We start from the raw sequence: 5862 nt of genomic DNA on the forward strand, positions 1-5862 counted from the left end.
CCCAGCATGAGATTTTAAGGGCCAATTCTGAGGAATAAAATTAATTCAGATTCTCCAAAGCAAGGATGAGCACAGAGATGCCTCAGCAGCTTAACAAAATGCTTGTGTTTTGTATAGCTAATTGCTATGAACAGATTATGGTGGCTCAAAGCACATAATTTATAAATAAGTCAATTTTCTTACCTTGTCTTTTGACTTTTGGTTTTTGGCTCTTATGTTGCTTAAAAGAGATTTGAAGGCTAATGAGTGCCTGCTCACTTCCATTCCATTGGCTTAGACTATTTAATTGGCTGTAAGTCTTTTGACTCTAAGTCCCTTAGCCATAGGAGTCCCACTAAAGGAATTGATAGACCTGGCGCAGGTAGCACACCACCCTGGCATCAATATGGGACAAAATAAAAGCTTGGCCATTGACACTGCCTCTGGCATACCTTGACAAAAAAGGCGGACTATAAACTAAAAAACATCCTCAGCCTCCCCAGTAGAATGGACACCCCTCTTTCCCAAAGGAGATCCAGAAAACAAAACAAAACAAAACAAAAAAACCCTGAAAAACTAGTTCGGGCCATGATGGGAAGCTGGGCATCAGATGCCTCACTCTACCTTCCCCCATGCCTTGGAATTCAGGCACAACTGACCAGGCAAAATGCCTTTGCACCCTTGAAAAGAAAAACCCTCCTGCTGATTTTATGTGGAATGCTGTTAAGGCTGCTGTACCTTCTAGTACCTGTTTTTTGTTTGTTTGTTTGTTTGTTTGTTTTTGCCACTTTTGGGCCCATTAAGGGTGAGCTCATCATTGTTAATATTTGGCCCATGCATATTCAACTTGCTTGTAAAGTGCCTGTCTCTGGTTACAGTAGATCCCGGTAAAGGTGATCTTCAAGCTAGGGTTCCAGCCGCTTCCTGTCTTGGAATCAGACTCTCCTGCTGTCCCCTGGGGACCCTTAGATCAGGCAGCGGGAGATTCCCATGCCCTCGGTGGGCAGGGCCAGCGCTCTTAAATCAGCAGGAAGATGACACAGAAGACTGACCTCCTCCCTCATCTCCCGCAAGAATAAGGGATGGAATGGCTGAGCACGGTGACTCACGTCTGTAATCACAGCACTCTGGGGAGGCCAAGGTGGGCAGATCACCTGAGCTCAAGAGTTTGAGACCAGCCTGCACAACATGGCAGAACCCCATCTCTACCAAAAATACAAAAATTAGCTGGGTGTGGTAGCACACACCTGTGGTCCCAGATACTCAGGAAGCTGAAGTGGGAGGATCGCTGGAGCCTGGAAAGGGGAGGCTGCAGTGAGCCATGATTATGCCACTGCATCCCAGCCTGGGTGACAGAGTGAGACCCTGTCTCAAAAAAATAAAGAAAGAAAATAAATAAAAGAAGAAGGGATGGAAATCTCTGAGGGGGGAGATGAGATAGGAATAGCACTGGGTGGTCACAGGAGGAGGGAAAAAACCCAAACAACAGCTAGAATAAGAACGAGGCAAAGAAACCACAGGTTAACAGAAAACCCAAAATAAGGGAGAGGAAATGGTCAAATCCTGGTCAGGGTGATATGTCCATGATCCTGGGAAAACTCGAATAAGGGGAAAAGTCTGTGGTAGCAGGGGAGGGAGTCTCTGAAATCACTCCTTTTCCAGAATACCTTATGATAATTCCGCCCCCAAATTTAAAAACACCCATAAAATTAGAAACTCAAACTGATGTGAGTGACTCACTCTGCTGAGCACGTCCGCAATTCTCTCTTACGTGTGTGCTTTCGCTTTGCGATAAAAGCTTCTTGTCTTTCGTTTCATTCTGATGTGTCCCTGAATTCTTTCTCAAGCTGGTGTCAGGAACCTGGAAACTGGCTTGGGCTGGGGTCTCACTGGCATCCGGAGACCCTCCTGAAACCTCCGACAGCTGTAGGTGATTGAAGGCGCCAATCACAGGGGTCGGAGGGTGATGGAATGCACTTTAATTTTAATCTGAGTGTCATGGAAAACAGTTGGATGGTTCTATGCAAAGGAGTGACATGATCTGACTTCTAAGAAAGATCATTCTATTGCTGCAGGGAAGCAGGGAGGGGTCAATTTATTAACAGAAGGTGTTAAGGGTTGAGTTGTGTCTCCTCAAAATATGTTAAACCCTAACCCCTAGTACCTGTGACTATAACCGTAGCTGGAAGTGAGGTCTTCATAGATTACTGAATTAAGATGAGATCATTAGGGTGGGCCCTACTCCAATATGACTGGTGTCCTTAAAGGAGAGGAAAACCCCATGTAAGGACAAGGGGACCATCATGTGATGACAGAGGCAGAGACTGGGGAGGATGCCAAGGGCATTCTACAGTAGACCTGAAACACTAGTTCAGGCCGAGATGGAAAGGGGGGTTGGATGTGCCTCATTTTACCCTCCTCCCTTTGGAATTCAGGCACAGTTGACCAGTATTAACGTTAAGTATTAACTTAAAACTTAAGTTAAACCAGGTATTAACTTAAGACTGGCAAAGCAGACTTTTTGGAGCAACAAGATACCAACATGACGGATTGAAGGCCCTGAAAGAAATTGGAGTATTTTACCCCAACTATATTTATTTGGCATATTTTGAAATAGCTTTGCAAAACAGTCTCTTGTGGGAAAAAAACATCTACATTCTGTAGAGAATCCCCTTCCCTTTCCAGGTCTTTTTCTTGATCCAGGAGATAATTTACTAAGAGTCTGGCACATTAATTTTGATAAGAAACATTTACAAAGGCCGGGTGTGGTGGGACACAGCTGTAATGCCAGCACTTTGGGAGTCCAAGGCAGCAGATCACTTGAGGTCAGGAGTTCGAGATCAGCCTGGCCAACACAGTGAAACCCTGTCTCTACTGAAAGTACAAAAATTAGCTGGGAGTGGTGGTGCATGCCTGTAGTTCCAACTACTTGGGAGGCTGAGTGGGGAGGATCGCTTGAACCTGGGAGGCGGAGGTTGCAGTGAGCCAAAATTGTGCCACTGGACTCCAGCCTGGGAAACAAAGTGAGATTTCGTCTCAAACAACAACAACAAAAAGAAACATTTACAATCCATTCACTTTGAAGCCTGCTACCTGGGGGCTTCATCTGCACAACCCCTTATCTTAACCCAGACACCTCCTTCTATTGATTCCATGTCATTAAGTAAACTTTCAACCAATTGCCAATCAGAAAATCTTTGAATCCACCTATGACTGGAAGCCCCTCTCTTTGAGTTGTCCCACCTTTCTGGGCTGAACCAATGTACTTCTTACATGTACTGATTGATGTCTTCTGTATCCCTACCATGTATAAAACCAAGCTGTAGCCCAACTACCTTGAGCACATGTTCTCAGGATCCGCTGGGGCTATGTTACAGGCCATGGTCACTCATCTTTGGATCAGAATAAATCTCAAATATTTTAGAGTTTGACTCTTTTCATTGACACTCATGCAGCAGACTATTGCCATCATCCAGGCTACACACTGTTAAACGGAAAACCTTAGACACGTTTATATTTTAACTGAGTATATTCGAGCAAAACAAAGCAGATTCCTGAATGGGGCAGCCCTCCAAACCAGAGCACGTGAGAGAACTCCAACCAGGAACATGATCTGACAGCACCTATAGGAAACAGAAGTGTGTGATAGAGACAGCTAATTTGATTATAGCTTCATTGCTTAACTGGTCACAGAGTCCCCAGCCATTAACTAAAGCTCAGTTACTGTAGTTAAACTCCTTATTGGTTTGGTCTGGTAGGTGTAGTTCAAGGTTTCACTCTATTATCAGAAACGGGTTCCAATTCAGACCTCAAGAGTGTTCTCGGACCTTGTGCAAGAAAGAATTCTGGGTGAGTCTGTAAATTGAAAACACACTTATTAAGAAAGGGAAATAAAAGAATGGCTACTCCGTAGGCAGAGCAGTGGCGCTGGCTGCTTGACTCAGTAGACTTACGAGAGGTGAAGCCAGCTGGACTTCCTGGGTCGAGTGGGGACTTGGAGAACTTTTCTGTCTTACAAGAGGATTGTAAAATGCACCAATCAGTGCTCTGTAGCTAGCAAGAGGATTGTAAAATGCACCAATCAGCACTTTGTAAAACGCACAATCAGCAGGATCCTAAAAGTAGCCAATTGCAGGAAGGATTGAAAAAAGGGCATTCTGATAGGGCAGAAACGGAACATGGGAGGAGACAAATAAGGGAATAAAAGCTGCCGCCCACCCTCCCCTTTCCCCCACCCCACCACCACCAACCAGCAGCAGCAACCTGCTTGGGTCCCCTTCCATGCTGTGGAAGCTTTGTTTTTTTCGCTCTTCATAATAAATCTTTTTTTTTTTTTTATTTTTGAGACGAAGTCTTGCTTTGCCCCCAAGCTGGAGTGCAGTGGTGTGATCTCAGCTCACTGCAAGCTCCACCTCCTGGGTTCACGCCATTCTCCTGCCTCAGCCTCCCGAATAGCTGGGACTACAGGTGCCCACCACCACGCCTGGCTAATTTTTTGTATTTTTAGTAGAGACATGGTTTCACCATGTCAGCCAGGATGGTCTTGATCTCCTGAATTTGTGATCTGCCTGCCTTGGCCTTCCAAAGTGCTGGGATTACAGGCCTGAGTCACCACGCCCGGCCTCTTCATAATTAATCTTGCTGCTGCTCACTCTTTGGGTCCGTGCCACCTTTAAGAGCTGTAACACTCACTGTGAAGGTATGTGGCTTCATTCTTGAAGTCAGCAAGACCATGAACCCCCCGGCAGGAACCAACTCCGGACACACAGTTATCTTTTGATTATAGGCTGAATAAGGAGAGGATTATTCATGAGTTTTCTGGGAAAGGGGTTGGCAATTCCTGGAACTGAGGGTTCCTCCCTTTTTCAGACCATATAGAGTAATTTCCTGATGTTGTCATAGCATTTGTAAACTGTCAGGGTGCTGGTGGGAGTGTCTTTTAGCATGCTAATGTATTATAATCAGCAAATAATGAGCAGTGAGGACACCAGAGGTCACTTTTGTGGCCATCGTGGTTTTGGTGGGCTTTGGGCCAGTTTCTTTACTGTGTCATCTTATCAGTGGGGTCTTTGTGACCTGTATCTTGTGCCCACCACCTATCTCATCCTGTGGCTAAGAATGTCTAACCTCCTGGGAATGCAGCCCAGTAGGTCTCACCCTCATTTTACCCAGTCCCTATTCAAGATGGAATCACTCTGGTTCAAAGGCCTCTAACATGTTAAGCCATCCTCCCACCTCAGCCTCCCAAGTAGCTGGGACTACAGGTGCACAGCACCATCTCCTGCTAATTTTTCAAAAAATTTTTGGTAGAGAAGGGGGGCTCCTTAGGTTATGTTGCCCAAGCTGGTCTTGAACTCCTGGGCTCAAATGATCCTTCGATCTTGGCCTCCCAAAGCGTTGGGATTACGCCACAAGCCACCGCGCCTGGCCCCAGAAGTTTCCTTTAGCACCATGAGGGTGGCTTCAAATAGGGTGGCAGTGGAGGTGAGAGGCCATCAGCCACAGGAGGAGCGTGGGTGGGAGAACAGGAGAGGTCAGGATGCCTTCCAGGGGTTTGGGCCTCAGCGCCGAAGTGATGGAGCTGCCATGACCTGAGACGGTGGAAAGCGAGGGGGCCTCACCGTCAGCTGGTTTGAGGTTCAAGGCAGAGGCTGCGCCTGGAGCAGAAAGGCACCTGACTGCCACGCTGGGGGCAAATAGTGGGCCTCGGCACTCCACCTGCCGGCAAAATCATTTTCTATAACGCCGCATGCCTAAATATGGGCCAATAAACACAAACCAGACCCTAAACCAGACCTTGTTAACTCTTCAACCTGCCTTCCAGCCGAACTCTCCTAGGCCAGAGCTGGGGCCAGGCCGGGTTGCGCGTCGCGCTTGTCAATC

This window comes from Rhinopithecus roxellana, chromosome 18 (genome assembly GCF_007565055.1).
Source record: "Rhinopithecus roxellana isolate Shanxi Qingling chromosome 18, ASM756505v1, whole genome shotgun sequence".
Lineage (NCBI taxonomy): Eukaryota > Metazoa > Chordata > Mammalia > Primates > Cercopithecidae > Rhinopithecus > Rhinopithecus roxellana.